The 19146-nt window shown below is 43.1% G+C and overlaps 1 protein-coding gene across 5 annotated transcripts in view; it reads left to right on the top strand.

The window, feature by feature from the left end:
- Nucleotides 1-19146, top strand: part of RGS6 (regulator of G protein signaling 6) — a 478446-nt gene that overhangs the window by 52728 nt on the left and 406572 nt on the right. The window lies entirely within an intron of this gene.

Below are 19146 nucleotides of genomic sequence, written 5' to 3'. Positions count from 1 at the left end.
ACACACTCAAAAGTGACTTCTCTCCTATTTGATTCTTATGGTATTCATATTACTTTCAAGTTAATTACAACCTACTTACTTATAGGATAGTTTTTGTGCATGTCTTCTCCCTCCAGGTCCATTGAAAGATGCTTAGGAATTAAAATGTAAGTCATATTTGTATTCCCCACTAGCATGTTTCCTTGAACATAGTAGTTTTCCAGTGATAAATGATGACATGCCTTAATCCTGTTCTTAGGGATCCTGACTCTGGAGAAAAGAAGCCTCCGTTTAGAACTTGGTCAAAGATTGAACTGTGCCCGCTGCACCGCACCCATGCTCCATAGCCGCATGTTGAAGTCCTAACCCCCTTTACCTCAGATTCTGACCCTATTTGGAAACGGAGTCATTGCAGATATAATGAGTTGAGGCGATGTCATACTGGAGTAAGGTGGACCCCTAATCCACTATGACCAGCGGTGTCCTTATGGAAAGGGAAATTTGGACACAGACATACACAGAGAGAATGCCACGTGAGGATTGCAGTTGTGCAGCCATAAGCCAAGGAACTGCCCGAAGCTGGGAGAGCAGCTTGAAAGAGATTCTGCCCTAGAGCCTTCAGAGGCAACTCGACCCTGCTGGCACCTTGATCTCAGACTTTTCTCCAGACTCTGAGACAATCAATTTCTGTTGTTTAAGCCACCAGTTTGTGGTACTTTGTTATGGGAGCCCCATAAAAGTAGTACTAGCTTGGTTTTCCCACCATCCTCACAACAAAAAAGAGGGGGTGTTTTAGATGACCACTTTCTAGGTGGACCTGAGGGTTGCAGTGGGGTGGTCTGGTAACAAAGTTGCCAGAGCCTTCTCTGTGCCCTGCAACCCTGGTCATCAGCTCTGGCCCCAGAGTTCCCACAGCCTTCCTGGCGTCTTTAGCACCAGCAACTCAGCGTGCAGTCTTATCTCCAAAATCTCCTCCTCCCTCGTAAGCCCATCTCTGTTATTATTCTCAGTTCCTCTGGCTAAAACCTGTGATCCCTCTTTTTGCCATTCCCAGTTAAAAAAAAAAAATCTGGACACCTGCTGTCTATTGAAAAATAGGAAGATCTGCAACGTCAGACCGTCATTACTACATGGCAGTAATTGACTAGACCAGCGATTTTTAACCGGTGCACCACAAGGATTTTTACACCATGCAATAGCTGACTATCTAGTTAGGAGCACTGACCTCTTCTTTTTTTTTTCTTTAGATTGGCAAAAAATTAATATATTTTCTGGTGTGCTGCAGAATTTTGGTAATGAGTTTATGTGTGCCATGAGATGAAAAAGGTTGAAAACCTCTGGCTCTCTGCACTAGACTGATGAGCTGCCTCTTAACCCAGAGACCGTGTTCTCAGTCTGTCTGCAGCTCAGGTCTCCTCTTGCTGGCGCCGGACACTGGGACACTGGCAGGGTAGGAGTGAGAACACTGCCCCGCCCTCCCAGGGGTGCAAGTGCAGAGCTGCCAGCCCTGGGTTCTGAGTCCTACTGCACGTTGGCATCTGGCTGTGACATTAGCTGGGGTGGGGGGAAGCCATGGGAGGCTCCTTAATCTCACTGGGCCTCAGTTTACTAACCTGTGAATGAGATAATAATGGTGCTCACCTCAGGAGGGCCCTGACGGAATTAAATGATGCACATGAATAGCGCTCCATAAATGTTCACTTGTGTTGTTGGGTATTCAAGAAAATCTCTTCAGCATTTATTCAAACGGCCTTATTATTTTTTATAAAGGATGCGTTTACTCCTTAGTTTTTCTTTGCTTTGGCCCACCCCCACTAGTTCCACACACACTCGGAAATGTGGCGGTAATTTATAGACACACACACACACACACACACACACTCTCACTCATGGCTGGCCTCGCAGGGAACTTGGAGGAATCCTCCTGGGATCTAACTTGGCTGAGCTCCTGAGCCTCTCCTGGCTGCCAAGTCGCCGGTGCTTACCCACCTTCTGTGTTTTTTAGGTTCCAGTGACCAAGGGTATAGCTTGGTGACTGGCCTCTGGAGACCTCCAGAGTTGCCAGGGGGTGCCTCTAATTAGGTGCACTGTTGGGCACACAGGTGTTTATCCTGGAGGCAAGAAGGGCTGCTGGGAATAGCTGCTTAATATGAAAGCTGCAGTAAATCCGGTGTTAGTCAGAAGCAGGTTACCTAGCAGATTTGAGGCATCCATAAAACTCAGACAAGGAAACAGTGAGCACTCCTTCACCCCTGTTGTTTCCATTGTATTCCCCCTACAGGGCCACTTCCAAGCAGAGCTGACTGACTCAGCTGGTGTTTACTGACTAAATTTTCCTAATCAATAGGGATTGACTAAGCAATTCCTGAGTTCCAAGTACAGTATCAGGTATCAATAATAAATGAAATGATGGGTAAGATACAGTCCTACTTGTAAGGAGTCTATAGTCTGGTCATTGGGAGAGATGGATAAGCTAATAGTGGTGGTGGGGTTGGGGAATCACAGAAGTGGGTTATGGAATCCCAGAGTTAGGGATCTTGACTCAGTCTTGGGTTGAAATTGGGGGCACCCGGGGGATCATTAAACTTGTCATTATTGATCTAATGCCCCCATAAAATTGAGCTTTGTCAGGAAAAGAGTTGTGACTGTCCATTTCTAGTGCTAGCCCAGTTGGCACATAATAGAGGCTCAAGAAACATTTGATACTAAGGGAATTAAATAACATCTAAGTTGAGAACTGAAGGATGAGAGGTTAGCCAGGAGGAAAGTATGTGGGGTGGGGGGACTGCAATAAAAGTGGGTAGCAGTAGGGAATAAGGTGGGGAGGAAGCAGCATGTGCTCCTTGGGGGTGACTAAGTTCTGGGAACCAAAAGCTCATATGGTTGGGATGAAAAAGAGCCATTTTGGGGAGGCATGGGGAGGGTGACTGTGAGAAGAAAATGTGGAGTTATTAAAAGTTTCAAACAAAGGAAAGGCATTAAATATGACACGCAAGTTTTAAGGTCCAGGAAATGGACTGAAGAGGACATAATGGGAGCAGAGAGGCCAATCTGATGGCTTCTGCAGTGATCTTGATTAGGGGTGGGTGGCTAGACAAACTGCTGTACCTGAGACAGGAATGTGGGTAGATTCCGAAGTGACTGGGGTACAAAGTTTTCAGGACCTGCCGACTGTCTATGGAGAAGGCAGAACATATGTCTGCATGATGCCCTCACCTTTAGAGGGTGCTAGAATCATTCACTTACATGGTAAATAACAGAGGAGGAGGAGCAGTCGGAAGATAAAATCACATGTGGACTCACTAAGTTCGACTTGCCTGTGGGAAGTCCAGTGAGCAGCTGTAAATATCAGTCTTAACCTCAGGAGAATGATCTGGCTTGAGATACAGGTTTAGACACTCATAGTGCTTGAGATCAGGGTTTTATATAGAGGTCCATAGGTAACAACTCAGAAGCCTCATGGACCTTAGAAATTATATTGAAATTTTACTGCATGCACATTTGTTCTGGCAAGTTAGCTTTGTATTAACTTCTACAAATGTCCACATCCCCAAATAAATTAATATTTGATCTGTGTGGTTATGGAAGCCAGAAGGAGAGACGAGATTTCTCACATAGAGTGAGAAGGGAAGAGAGCAGACTGTGCTGTGGGGAAAGTCGCTGTTTCAGGGTGTGGAGACACTGTGCTAAGTCAAGGGTGGGGGAGGGTCCGAGTATGGGGATAAGATGAAGACTCAGAGAAAGCTGAACTTGGCTGAACTGTTTATACAGCACTCTCATGCGTTGTCATTTCATGTCTTGGTAACTCAACTAGATATTTATCATTTTGCTCTGTGTCAGTTAGTGTTCGGTACAAGATACAGAAACTTGGCTACAAATTTTAAACAAGAAGGGATTTAATATGGAGAATTGGATGCTTACAAAACCACTAGAAGGGTGAGCCTCAGGAAAAGATTTATGGACAAAAGAAAAATAAGATGACCAAGTTCAGAGCACGCCCCTGAGACTGGGGTCGGAAAACCACGGTGGTTCTGCCACCACTGCGCTGCTTCTCGACCCTTGGGAAGCGGGAGAGGGTGCAGGGACACAGCTGAAGTTCAAAGGTCTCCTGTTTCCATGACCTTTCTGGACAGCAGTGAACAGTCTCCCCCAACCCCCCATCTTACTTCTGCCTTTTAGAACTCTTTGCATGAGTGCATTTAATTAGTAGAACCCAATTAACCCCCACACTCCTAGATTCATGGAAGTTTGGAAGATATTGATAACTATACCCCTTCTCCACCTTATATATATAGTGACTTAAAAAGAAGGGGATAGACAGTAAATATTTTAGTCTTAGTGGGCCACGTGGTCTCTATTGTAGCTACTCAGCTTCACCATTATAGTGCAAAAGCAAACATAGACAGAAATGAATGGGTGTGGTTGTGTTCCAATAAAACTTTATTTATAAAAATGGGTAAAGGGCTGGATTTGGCCTATGGGTCGTAGTTTGCCCTCCCCTCTGTAAGCAAGTAAATTCACAATAATTACTGTTAGGTTCTTGTTCCACATGAAGAAATTAAAATCAGAGGGATTCAGGGTCATTTAAGTGCAATTGAAAACATATTCTGGTTATTTTGATTTCAAAGTTAATGCTCTTTTTAGCAAACCATGAGTCTGAGCCCCCTTGCTTTGGGGAGACTTGTGATATACCAGGAAATTAAATGTATGCTTCCTTGTTCCAGGTCAGGTGAAGACCCCCAGGAATGGGGCACAATTTGTTTGTGTACAAGGCATTTTGTGCAGGAGAAATTAGGACATGTTTCATTGTGGAAGGAGTTTGAGCTAGGTGTTGAAGAAAGATATAACTTTAACAAGTGGAGGTGTTGGAGTAGGGGTGGGGGGACATAGGACTCAAAAGAGCATTTCAGATAGAGCTGGAAACTTTAAGGCAAGTTTAGGAAAACAGGTAGGAACCTAAACTCATCTGAACATTGTGACCTAGGGTGTTAGCAGAGATAAAGCTGGATTAGGGAGAGCTTTAGGTGTTAGGATGTGGAATCTAGGCTTGAAAAGCAGGAGTGCTGGCATTTTTTAACAGAGCTAGGGCACACATTTTACTTCAGGAAGAATGATCTCATCTTGTGTTACAGAACTTTTTGAGAGTCAGGAGATACTGCTAACAAGAGTCCACATCAGAAGTTATTGCAGTATCTTTGCATGAGACTGCAAAAAAACGGTGGTTGTGAGGGACACCTGAGCCATTTGTAATGGACACCTTTGGAAAACTTTGGAAACTTACAAATGTAGGTGAAGTAGAAGGATTGCTTTGAAAGTGAGAAATGGGAAAAATGACGAAACTTGGAAAGCTAGGAGCAGGAGCTTGTTTTTGTACGAAAGCTGGTGGGTTTAATCTTGGATATAAGCTTGTAAGGGGACCAATGGAAATATGGGCCAGGCGATTGGAAATGTGGTCTTGATCTTTAAGGGGGAGGTGGTTGGGAGTTGTCCTGTACAGCTGGACATAGAGCTGCAGAAGAGCTCAGATGTCCCAGGGCGTGAGGGTAGTGGAGGATGCCCAAAGCACAGGTCAGGGGGCTTAGGCAGTCAAGAACCAGGATGGTACCAGGGAGAGGAAAATGGAGTAGGGGGTGGAACCAGGTGGGGTAGGCTGCGTGCTGGGATGGGTGTTGTACCAGAGGAGTCCGGGGAGGAGCTGTTTCCAGAAAAAGGAGTGGCCAGTATGTTGTGTGCCACAGGGAGGTCAAGAAACATTCACGGAAGGTCCCTGGACATGGGTCACACAATCATGGTGGGTGACTGTTGAGAGAACTGTTCAGTGTATGGTGAGTAAATGGAGGCAGGGGCTGCAGTGTAGACTGTTCTTTTGAGGAGTCTGATACTGAAGAGAGGAGAGGAGGTGGTAGGTTGAAATTTTTGTTTGTTTTAAAGTTACTTTTGCCCCTCAGGCCTCTCCCCCACAAGCAGTGTGGCAGTGCAGCATGGAGGGGTGCCCTGCCTGGTGAATACCTAAGGCCCCACCCCCTTATAACCTATCAGGTGTGAGACAAAGAAGTAGGGCCCAAATGAAAGAACAGAGCAAAACTTCAGAAAGAAAACTAAGTGATGAGGAGTTAGCCAACCTATCTGATGAAGAATTTAAAGCCCTGATGATCAAAATGCTCACAGAACTGATTGAGCTTGGTTGAAAAATGAAAAAACAAATGTAAGATGCCCCAAATGAAATAAAGCAAAATATTCAGGGAACCAACAGTGGCAGGAAGGAAACCAGGACTTAAAGCAACAACTTGGAACAAAAAGAAGAAATAAACATCCAACCAGAACAGAATGAAGGAATAAGAATTCAAAAAAGTGAAGAGACTTTACTTTTCCTTGGGGACAACCTGAAACATTCCAATATCTGAATTATAGGGGTGCCAGAAGGAGAAGAGGAAGACCAAGAAATAGAAAACTTATTTGAACAAATAATGAAGGAAAACTTCCCCAACCTGGTGAAGGAAATAGGCTTCCAGGAAGTCCAGGAAGCTCAGAGAATCCCAAAGAAGGTGGACCCACAGAGGAACACACCAAAGCACATCATCATTAAGCTACTCAAGATTAAAGATAAGGAGAGAATCTTAAAAGCAGCAAGAGAAAAGGAGACAGTTACCTACAAAGGAGTTCCCATAAGGCTATCAGCTGATTTTTCAAGAGAAACCTTTCAGGCAAGAAGGGGCTGGAAAGAAGTATTCAAAGTCATGGAAGGCAGGGACCTACAGTACATCCCAAGATGACTCTATCCAGCAAAGCTTTCATTTAGAATGGAAGGGCAGATAAAGTTCTTCCCAGGTAAGGTCAAGTTAAAGGAGTTCATTATCACCAAGCCATTATTATATGAAATGTTAAAGGGACTTGTCTAAGAAAAAGAAGATGAAAACTATGAACAGTAAAATGACAACAAACTCACAACTATCAACAAATGAACCTAAAGGAAAAGAAAAACAATGAAAACAAAAACTAAGTAAACAGCTAGAACAGGAACAGAATCAGAGAAATAGAGATCACATGGAGGGTTTTCTGTGGGGAGGGGCAAGGGAGGAACAGGGAGAAAAGGTTCAGGGAAGAAGAAGCATAATTAGTAGGCATAAAATAGATGGGGAGAGATAAAAATGGTATAGGAAACAGAGGACTCAAAGAACTTACATGTACAACCCATGGACGTGAACTAAGAGGGTGGGGGGCTGCTGCTGTAGGGTTGGGGGAGCAGGGTGGAGGGGGGATAAAAGGGGAAAATTGGGAAAACTGTAATAGTATAATCAATAAAAAATACTTAAAATAAAAGTCATAAAACAAAATAATAAAATAAAACTTACCCAAAGATTTTAAAAAATTGTTTTAAGATTAAAAACCATCTGTCCTGATTTCTGACTATCACTAGGTCCTTATAAAAATAATAGTTGATTAATTCTTTTTAAAACTCTCACCAGAGGATATATTTATAGATTCCAAAGAGAGAAACACTCACGTGAGAATTGCCTCCTGTGTGCACCCCGATGGGACCAAACTCAAAACCCAGGCATGTGTCCTGACCGGGAATCGAACCTGCAGCCTTTCAGTTTATAGATGATGCTCCAACCAACTGAGCCACACCAGTCATTTGTGGTGTTCATGCCCACCGCAAATGACTTAACTTTTCAGAATATATCCTGATTTCTCCTCCCCCCCCCCGCCCCCCTGCCCAGGCCTTCCTAAAGATAACGTGGTTGAAAGAGGAATACCCTCTAGTTCTCTCTTGATTTCAGGATTCATTTTTTGGTCAGTTGTTTGTGTCTGACTTGACTGCTTTTTGGCTCTCCTGGCAACCTGGAGGCAACAGACAAATGTGTCCAGTCGTTAAGCAACTGCCTCTAGTGGTTGTAGCTCTGCTAAAAATGGAATACATATTAGTCCCAATCTGAGTCTTCACTCAGTGGGGAAAAAAAGAAGTCCCTGACTTTGAAATTTCAGAGGTTATACATTCGTGGAATATAAAATCAGCGGGTTGATGATTATTGTCTCACTTCACAGGATTTCTTTAAATTTCACTAGAGAATAGCTGTGCGATGCTGTGAAAATTTAGTTCTCTCCAGGATCTTTTCTAGGAAAAAAAATAGGTGTGCCCAAGCCCCTTACTGAGGTGTTCCTCAGTAAAAGAGCGTATCTTATATATCAGTACTTTCTATGGTAATAAACAGAAATAACACCCAGCAGCAGAAACAGCAAACCAAACAAACTCTGGAGTTTCAGATGGGAATGATTTTTATCCGTCTCAATTAAAGACACATTCTAACGCTGATTTCCTTTTACACCCTGGTCTGTGGATTCCACAAGAAAATCAGTTTGATCTCAAATGGGTTATGAAACGGATGCCAGAAGAGGTAACTTGGATGAATATTTTTTTCCTCAGTGGAATTCATTTGCTCACTGTCATATTTCAACAGCGATGGTATACTAAAAACGGCGCCAAACGGTGTTTCTCTGCAGCTGTTCAGGGATTAGAAGTGTGGCGTGCTCTTTCACATTTGTACAGAACTTTCGTTTTTGAAGTGTTTAGACATCCATCGATCTCATTCGACCTCACAACAATTCCGTGAGACAGGCAGCACAGAGGTCACTGCTCAGCCCATACCACGGACAGAGGAACTGAGATTCAGTTGGTTAATCAACTGGCCCAGGCTCATACAGGTCGCAAGCAGCAGATTTAAGGCAGAAGCTCCAGTTTCCTGGCTCCAAATTTAGGTTTTTTTCCCCATTATGCGTTGGGTAGCATTTTTCATGTGCGTGTTTTCTTTCATTGTATAATATCAAACTGGTTTCTGGTCATACATTGATTGTGGAGGGCCAAGAGCAGAAACCACAAACTTTAAATGACCGCTCCCCATAGTGGAGGTCTGGCCTTTGTTGGTTGGAGGTCTCTCGTTAAGGGAAGGTATACATTGTTATGAGAAGCCTGTCAGTCTTTCAAAAAATGGAAACTTCTGGGCTCCTTGCGGGGTGGGTGGATGAAGATGATAATTATGGGAGAGTTTGCAAATGTGGAGTACTTTACAAGGCCCGAAGGAGAGGCAGCAGACCGTATGTTTCCTGGGTGGGGAGATAGATTTCTGCATCTGTTATTCTCTGGACACTGCTGCCTTTGGCCCACTGTTGTCGTTATAAATATGTCTGTTTTGCTTCTCTTTTAGGAATGGTCTGTTGTCTGGCCTTGGGGTGGTTTTCTGTATGTGTGAGCTTGGGCTTCTGTTCAATTGAACCCTTGTACAACTGCAAAACCGGAGTGAGTGACGTTGCCAATATCTTAGCCCTCAAGTAGTCGTTAAATATTCTCAACCCTGGGAGCTGGCCCAAGAAATTGCTTACTCTTTTCTCTGTACCGCTCAGCACGTAAATCCTGAAGTACTGCTGATCACAGATGCATAAAGTGCAAATCAATAAGCCCTTTGTTTCTGTATTTTAGGGAATGAGACAGTGGGTGAAAGAAAACTCCTCGATGAGGGCTTAAAAATGCTGTCACGGTTATCCGGATTAATAGAGCTGAGGCTACTATTTTGCTCGTTTGTTGACCGCCATGTCATGCCTCTGCAGCGAGAAGGTTTTTTAAGCCGCTTCACTGAGATGTAACTCACATATCAACAAATCACCCATTTCAGGTCTACAATTCAGCGTTTTTTAGTGTGTTACATTATTCATTTTGACAGTGAAGGTACAGTATAGAGAACACAAAATCTGTCATTTTAACCATTTTTGATGTACGATTTAGTGGCATTAGTTCCATGCACTATTTTGTCCGATCATCACCACTTCCTCTGACACCTTCTCAGCGCTCCACTCAGAAACCCTGCTCAGTAAACAAGAATGCCACCAGAAGGGAGGTTTTGATAACTACCTTCAGCTGTGTCAGGGCTTTGAGGAAGGGTTCATTTATTCTTTAGGGAAAGTTTATTCTTTGCAGGGGCGTCAAACTCACTTTCACCGAGGGCCATATCAGCCCCGTGCTTGCCTTCAAAGGGCCGAATGTAATTTTAGGACTGTATAGATGTCACTACTCCTTAGCAGTTAAGCGTTAAACAGTTGGTGCTGCCAGCAGCTAGAAACAAGGTGGAGGGTCGGATAAAACAAGGTGGAGGGCCGGATTCAGCCCGCCGGCCTTGTGTTTGCCACCTGTGTTTTAGGGGAAGTTACGTGTAATATGTGACACAGGTTGGGTTCCTTCAGGAGGCAGCCCCCAAGGTCAGTAAGCAGGACGTGCTTAGGGAATCTCTCAGGGTCAGCGCTCGTGGGGAAGGGAAGGAGGCAGGACAGGGCAGGAGAAGATGGGCTGCCTTGCGGTTGTAAGGCCTCATACTACCCAGTGGGAACTGGGCTACCTTCGCATCCTCCAGGCATAGGATGCAGCAGGCCCAGGAAGGGACCCAAGCAAGGGCAGCTGGGGAGGCGGTTGGCCGCTCAGGGCAGGGAGCTAGCAGCTGTCCCAGTTGCTGGGGGATGACATCTTCAGTCAGTTGTTCTCAGACGTGACTGCACTTTGGAATCGCCCAGGCACCCTCAGGAAAACTATGCCTGGTCGAACTGACTCGGGCTGAGAAGCGGGCCCCAGGAGTGTTAACAGCCCCTGGTGACTCCACGAGCCGCAGTTTGATTGAGAGCACCCACTGTCAGTCCTGAAGACGCACTAGCATCCTGCGCCTCACAGTGGGCAGCGCCTGGACCTGGGAGTCAGGACAATTTGAACATGGTTCGACTGTGCACTGACCCTGCGAGTTCTTATTTATGTTCTGCTGATAAGGCGCCGCTGCTGGGCTTGGAAGTATGAATAGAATCCCGTGTGGGGGGCAGGGCACTTACAAATCAGTACAAAAACAGCAAACACGTCCATGAAATTTTGGCAAAAACCAAGAATGTATAGTTAACAGAGAAAATGTTCAAATGGCCTTTAAATATTTGAAAATGTATTGTCTTAATTTGTCTTCCATGTGTGAAGGAATGAAAATTCACACTTGGTGAAGGTGGTTGGCTGAAGACGTTTTACATTCTTGCTGTGAGTGTGTATTGGTGTAACGTGTACAGTGGAACGGGCAAGAGTACGTGCAAACATTCTCAGGAAGTGAATGTCTTTCAACATAGCAAACCTAATTGTAGAAGTTTACTCTGAGGAGACAACAGATGAGTTTGTCAAGACGCTTGTACAGAGGTGTATGTGCTGAGCCTCGGTGGCCACTGTGGGAAGTTGGGTGTGGCACAAAGCTCAGGAGGGGGTTGGTCAAATGAATTATGGTACATACCTGTTCTGGATGGTATATACATTGAAAATAATGTAGCTGTGCTTGTGTTAACAGAAAAAGGGAGCCACCATGCACCTGTAAATGAGAGAAGCAGTGAGCAAAACACCCAAACCTATTTTTGCATCAAAATCATATTTTCATTGAAAATGAGTGTAAAAGGAATCTCAGATGTTAACAGTAAACTGTTTTATCCCTGAGTAAGAGTTATGGGTGGATTTTACTTTCCACTTCATATCTCTTCTCACTATTTAGACTTTGAAAACATTACCCATATATGAATTTAACTTTTATGTGTTAATTTTATATTCATAAAAAAACATATAGCCATTTCTGAAAATTCCGTGCTTCCAAAATTATGTGTGTGTGTGTAGTGTGTATGTATGTATCTCTACCTATTTTTTAGAAGATTTTATTTGTTTATTTTTAGAGAGAGGAAGTGAGGAAGAAAGAAAGGGAGAGAAACATCAATGTGTGCTTGCCTCTCACATGCTCCCTCCTGGGAACCTGGCCATAACCCAGGCATGTGCCCTGACTGGGAATCGAACCAGCAACCCTTTGGTTTGCAGGCCAGCGCTCACTCCACTGAGCCACACCAGCCAGGGCTGTATCTCCACCTATTTACCAGCAGTCTAAAAGGGAACAGTAAATAATCCAATTCGTGGTAATCCCTAGAATTTGGGGCCATGAGTGATTTTTCTTATGTTCATTTATACTTTATAGATCTTTATAATGAGGTTGTATCACTCTTATAATGAGAGAAAAAAGTAGCTTTCAATATTTCAGCATCTTTGCCTGACCCACTTTTCCATCCACTCTTGCATCTGTTTCATGCGAAGGGTCCTTTGGTTAGTATTTCTTTCTCCAAGTCTTTCTTTTGCCTTATTTAAATAATCACTGTTCCGTGTTGAATAGTTATGTGCATTATTAAATTATGGCCATTTATTCCGACTCTCTCATTTGTTATCAAGCTGTGCATTTTCACTTTATTCATCATCCCCCCAATAACTTTTGACCTTTAGGTGAGGCATTTCCAGGCATAGCATCTGTCATCTACCATTACGCTTTTGATTTATCTATTAGATGATAATATGCCTTCAAAAAACATTGATATTAAATTAAGTCATTCCCTGCTTGCTTTCAGGAAGAGCTTTGAGGTTATCAGATGCACCAGGCAGGTGGGAGACGCCACAGGGAGAGGCACCGAGGGCTTCCGCAGGCAGAGGTTCGTTCATGCCTTCTGGCCCCAAAGTAAACATAACCTCCTCTGTCACCTCCTCTCGAATCCTCTGGGGCAGCTGGTCCTGATGTCTTGTATGCTTTTCTATGGCTCTTATTAAATTGTATTGCAAGTATTTGTTGATATCTATTATCTTATTAGACTTCCAAATAGAAAATGTGGTAGCCGTCCACCAAGATGGCCCCCACCTCCGGGTCACTACCTCCTGGTCTTCATGCCCTGGACAAATAGATTATAACAGAAGCGATCATAGGTCATTTCCAAGAATAGGTTATGAAAGATGGAGCTCTTTCTCTTGGATCATTCAGTCTACGGAAAGCCAGCTGCCCTGTTATGAAGACAGTCGGGCGATATATGGAGAGCAGCTCATGTGGCAAAGCTAATAAAAAAACAGAGGCTGGCCAGCAACCAGGTGACTGAACTTCAAAGCAGATCCTCTCCTTGTTGAGCTTTTTGGTGTCACAGGCCCTGCCGTCAGCTCGATTACAGCCTCATGAGAGACCCTGAGCCAGGTGTCCCCAGCTAAATGCTTCCCAGTTTCTGACCCTCAGAAACCATGTGAGGCAATAAATCCTTGTTTGAAGTGCTGAGTTTGGGGGTAACTTACTGTGCATCAGTAGAAAACTAATGAGATTTTGGATGCTAGACGTGGAGTGCTGACATAACAGAAAACTCAGACGTGGTAGAGGCTTTGAACCCAGGCAGCGTGCAGCGGAAAAGCTGCGAGGATTTTGAGGATCACGTTAATAACAGCTTAAAGTGCTTTGAATACATTGTCAGTGGAAGTTTGGACTTTGAGGAGGCTTCCAGTGAAAGCTTAAAGGAAAATGAGGGAAGTCATATTAGAAACTGGAAAAGGGAGGGTCTTTCTTATATAGCAGCAAAAAAAAAAAAAAAATCAGCTATACTGCTGCCTGCAGTAATGTGGAATGTAGAAAATTTACCTAATGAACTAGATAATATGGTTAAGGAGATTTCTAACCAGACTGTTGATGAAAATGCCTTCTATTTTCTTCTTGTTGCTTATAGTAAAATTTCGAGAGAGAGAAAAAGAAACTGAAGGCAGAAGTAGACAAAAACAGCCAGGACTTGCTGTTTTTGAAGATTTCCATCCTCTCCAGATGGCACATGATACTAAGATTAAGAAATGGTTTCTGAGCAAAGATCAAATTTGGGGCACTTTTAGGAAAACAAGTTCCAAACAAGAAGTAAAGAATGTGACTGTAAAATCTTTTCTTAAGATTCCCCCAAATCAAAGATGGTGTCTCAGAGTCCCATGCAGTCAGCCAAAAGATCTTCTAAAGAGATTGATGGTTTGCCTTGCAGATCCTCTCAATGGAACAACAAGGCTTCTTGGAAGCTCGAGGACATTGTCCCTCAGCAAAAGCCCAAAGTGAGGAAGGACCAATGCAAAGAGATTTGTGGGTATAGCTTTTGTTCAATGGAATGAACCCTAAAAAGATTCACAGAAGACACTCAAAGTCGTAGAGAGTTATACTTGAAGAGGCGCCATCAACTTGAAATGAAAGGAACTTGGAGAAGACAAAATGAAAAGGGTCATTTGGACCCCCAAGTGTCACCAAGTAGGAAACCAGCTGAGAACACCAGTCAGCTGCAAACATTGCCTTTAATGAAAATGGAAGACGACCAAGAGGCCAAAACTAAGAGTCCAGAGAGTGAAGTTAAGGGTCACAGAGAATTATTCTGAGACCTTAACTCAACACCTAGTCAAGGAACTCAAACCATTTGCTTGGTGGGATTTCAGCATTGCTGCCTCTACAGGCTTCCCATTTCCCCCATAGTGAGCAGGCGTGTCTGTAGCAGTTATCCTCTGCTTGTCCCTCCATTGCGTGTTGAGTGTGTGGGCACAGATAACTTGTTGCTTTAATTGCACATGTCTGCAGATTGAAAGAAATTGTAATCAGGGATCTGTAGTTTGGGGACCACACTCAAGGATCCTCATCTGTATCTAGACTTTTTTTTTTAGATAATAAGGATCTGGACTTGGAGCTGATGCTCTATGATGGGGTGAAACTTTTACGCACCATGGGGGGATTTAATGTGTACTGCACGTAAGAGAGATGTGAATTACTGGGAGCCAGAGGCTGGTAGGCGGCCTCCAGGACAACCAGCCCCCAGCGATCCCTACTTCTTGGCATTCAGAGTTGTTACTCCCCTCCCCTTCCCACAGTGTAGTAGGGTTGGTCTTGGTGACCAAGAGCAGATGTGATGGTATTTCTCTTTGAGGTACTTATTAAAGACTGCGGCTTCCATTGGGGGCATACCCTTCCTCTCTCCATCACTCGCTGTGAGGAATGCCAGCTGCCATATGTTGAGGATGTTCAGGCAGCCTTGTGCAGAGCCCCATCCAGTGAAGACCTTTCAGCCTCTAGTCACGGGAGTGAACTTCCTCTTAAGTGTGCTCTCCAGCTCCAGTCAAGGCTTCAGTTGATGGAGCTCCAGCTCACAGCCTTGACTGCAACCTCCTGAGACACTGGGGAAAAGAATGAGCACAGCAGGCCTGAGACTGCTGTTCTCCTAAGAGCCCAGTTATAAGATTGGCTCTTAATTAGCATCTGGAACCTTGGACTTAGGGAGGGTTCCCTCTATTCTCTAACTGAAGATGAGCAGTTTATTGTGCCCAAACTGTGCAAACAGTACTATTTATGATAAGCACCTGCTTCTAACTTGGAGTCTGGAATTTTCGTGTGTGGTAGGCAGAGGGTGTGTATGTGAGCAGCCCCAGTAGAAACCCTGGGCCCTGGGTCTCTAATGAGCTTCCCTAGAAGACAGCAATTCACCAAGTTTTGTCAAAATTTGATGTTGGAGGAATTCAGGCTGTTCTGTGTGGCTCCATGGGGAGAGGACTCTTGGAAACTTGTGCCTGGTTTCTTACAAACTTAACCCCATGTACCTTTCCCCTGTGCTGATTTTGCCTTTCATCCTTTTGCTGTAATAATTCATGAGTAATATTCTATGTGAGTCCTATGAACCCTCCTAGTGATCCCTGAACCTGGGGGTATTTTGGGGGCACCCATCACAGAGACCTTGAGCCAGAACCACCTACTCAGGAACTGAGATTACAATTGTTATTTGAAGCCACTGAGTTTTGGAGTAGTTCCCACCCTTCCCCCACCCTTGACCCCACCCTTGACCCCGCCCCACAGCCGTAGAACTAATACAAGAAACCAATCATTTCTTTTTCCCCATCATTGAGCTTAGTGTCTGGAACGTAAATGTTAAAGAAATATTTGTTAAGTGAACTGCTATTTATGCCTTTACAGAGTTTTATATCTGGTTACTTTGCAGGAGAAATTTAAATCCAGGCTTGGTATTATGAAGCAGGCTTTCCTTCTTTTCGTCTGGAAGAAGCAGTCCTGGTGGCAGCAGCCTGCCTTATATGGGTTGGCCAAAAAGTTTGGTTTCTTTTTCTGTAAGTTGGCTCTTGTAGTGCTTAGTTGTCTCTAAGTTTATTCAAAAATTTTTTTCAGCCCTGGCTGGTGTGGCTCAGTGGATTGATCATGGGCCTACAAACCAAACAACCACGGTTCGATTCCCAGTCAGGGCACATGCCTGGGTTGCAGGCCAGTTCCCAGCAGGGGATGCACGAGAGGCAACCATACATTGATATTTCTCTCCCTCTCTCCTTCTCTTCCCCTCTAAAGATAAATAAATAAAATCTTTTTTTAAAAAAAGACTTACTTTAAAAAAACAACATCAGAATTGGTGAGTTTTTTGCAAAACCATTTTAATATTGACAATAGAGGAAATATGCAACATTTTCATCATATTATGCTTTATTATTTCAAGAAAGGTAAAAATGCAACTGAAATGCAAAAAAAAAATATTTGTGCAGTGTATGGAGAAGGTGCTGTGCCTGATTGAACATGTGGTTAGCAAAATTCCGTGCTGGATGTTTCTTGCTGAACGATGCTCCATGGTTGGGTAGACCAGTTGAAGTTGATAGCAATCAAATTGAGACGTTAACTGAGAACGATCAATGTTCTACCACGTGGGAGATAGCTGACATACTCAAAATATGTAAGTCAATAAAGTTATTAGGGAAAATAAAAAATGTGTTTTATATTTTATGGAAAAACTAAACAGACTTTTTGGCCAACCCAGTGTTTGTTAGATTCTACCATCTTCATTTTGGGATGAGCTCCATGGCATAGGAATTAACGTGTGACCATGCTTCCTCTCTGCCACTCACCTTTTTTCACCTTGACTTCCCCACAGCCCCATGCCTTGGTGGCATTAACTATTCTCACTGTTGGAATAAAACCTTCTTCCTGCTGAAAAATTAATTACCAAGTGTTTCAGGGCCTTATAAGATATTAATATTCCCCTACCAAGTCTTGCCTCTTTATCATAGAAGTGCCTTGACAGAAGTTGAGGCAAATGAATGTTTTGTTGCTTGTTTACATCCCCCTCTCTGCACACTATCTTGAAATAGTCTTATATACAATGATAGCAACCATTCAAGTTTACAAGACTTTAACGTGGAAGAAAAGCCTAAAATATATACTAGAAGTAGACTCCTTAGAGTTATTTTCAGTTTCTTAAAAAGTGTTTTAATCAAAGGATATGTGTGTTCTTGTGTACATGTGCATGCCCACACCCCATATTGATTCCTGTGACTCATCTTTTGGTAGTTGTAGAACCATTTTCCTCTCTTCAAATTTCCTTGGGTCTTTTCTTTTTCAATTTTAATTTTTATGTTTCAGTTACAACTGGCATCCAATATTAGTTTCAAGTGTACAGCATAGTGGTTGGACACTTATGTAACTTACGAAGTGATCCGCTCAGTGAGTCTGGTGTTCACCTGGCACCATACATAGTTATCACAGTAGTGTCTTATGATTCATTCATTCATTTTTTTGAATTTTAAAAAAAATTTTAGTTGTTCAAGTACAGTTTTCTGTCTTTTACTCCCATCCCAGTCCACCCACCCAGCCCTCCCCCCTCCCTCCCATTTCCACCCCCCCCCTAATTTTTGTCCATGTGCCTTTTATACTTGTTCCAGTAAACCCTCCCCCCTTTCCCCTGAAATTCTCTCCCCTCTCCCCTCTGGTCACTGTCAGCCTGTTCTCTATTTCAGTGTCTTTGGTTATATTTTGCTTGTTTGATTGTATTGTTTAGGTTCCTGTTAAAGATGAGATCACACGGTATTTGTCTTTCACTGCCTGGCTTATTTTGCTTAACACAATGCTTTCCAGTTCCATTCATGCTGTTGCAAAGGGTAGGAGCTCCTTCTTTCTTTCTGCTGCATAGAATTCCATTGTGTAAATGTACCATAGCTTTTTGATCCATTTAACTACATTTTATATTCAATATCAGTCTGTGTTAGTTTCAGGTATACAGTGTAGTGGTTAGACAATCATATGTTGATACTTTACAAAGTGTTCCCCCTGATATTTCAAGTACTCATCCGGTACCATTCAAAGCTATTAAAATATTCTTGACTATATTTCCTGTGCTGTACTTTACATCCCAGGACTTAACAGATGACCTTGATTCTGTTTTCCTGATCTGAAGGAGGCCTAATAGGAGCTCTCTTATTTGATCTCCTTTCCACTTAATTTTTAATAAGCTTTTTCTTCTTTTATCAAAAAATTGTCTTTTTGTCTCCTCTCTACCCTTTACTCCCTGTTCCTGAGCATTATTCTTCTATCGTTTTCCTTTTACTCTTGCATTTTCTTTCTTCTTCTTACCAGTTTGTATAAGGATGCTCAGGTTCCTCTAACACTAAGTAAGTAGAACACTCCCCCCGCCTTTTAAGCTTCACTTTCTCTTGGAGCTATAATTCTATGTATTTCCTTTGTTTTGTTGCCAAGCTTTTCAAAATTAGTCCCTTTTGCTGGCTGCCTCAGCTTCATCATCACCTGCTTAGGGCTAACACTTAAAACGCAGGCTGTTTCCCACCCTGAAAGTCCCCTCCACCATATTTTAATGTCCAAGTCTCTTAGCCCTCCACCCCCACCTCACACACGGATGATTAACCTTACGAAGCATTTATTATTGTTGTTGATGCTTTCTTTGAAACTTCTTTTTCTTCTTTATTTTTCTGATACATTTGTCTTGGTTCTCCTAACTACATAGCTGATTATGGACTAATGCACCAATCAACCAAGACTTATCCAAACTGACCAAAATTGGTTTCTGCAATAAATGGTCCATTTACAAAAGATATGTTCCCTCCCCAGAATTTATCACTCCCCAGAGCTCAGTTGCTCACATGGAATATGAGACATTGCATCTGAATGTGCTGTTTAGGTTCTGACAACTGCAGTCTTATTTATTCCATTGGGATATGACTCCAGAATTCTACATGTCAAGCCCCATATGTCAACCAATAGGTGAATGAATACCTTGAGCTCATCAAATCCTATGTAACCAAAACCAAAGTTTTTATTTTCCTTCCGCCAGACAGCTCCTTCTTGTGACCTATTTTTATCTGATCCTAGGGTCTGGGTCCACTTTTGTTCTTCTCCTCTACCCTCAATTCCAAAGTCCTTGAGCTCTAAATCAGACTTTCACACACAAAATATTTCCCCTATTTGATATCTTTCTTTTCCTGCTACCACTATTACTTTCTCCTAATTACTGTCTGTCTCCAGTCCTCCTTTC

The sequence above is a fragment of the Sturnira hondurensis genome, unplaced genomic scaffold (assembly GCF_014824575.4).
Source record: "Sturnira hondurensis isolate 20B ecotype Veracruz unplaced genomic scaffold, ASM1482457v3 Scaffold0021143, whole genome shotgun sequence".
Taxonomy (NCBI): Eukaryota; Metazoa; Chordata; class Mammalia; order Chiroptera; family Phyllostomidae; genus Sturnira; species Sturnira hondurensis.
The sequence above is the reverse complement of the archived record's forward strand: the minus strand, read 5'-3'. Positions and strand labels throughout refer to the sequence as shown.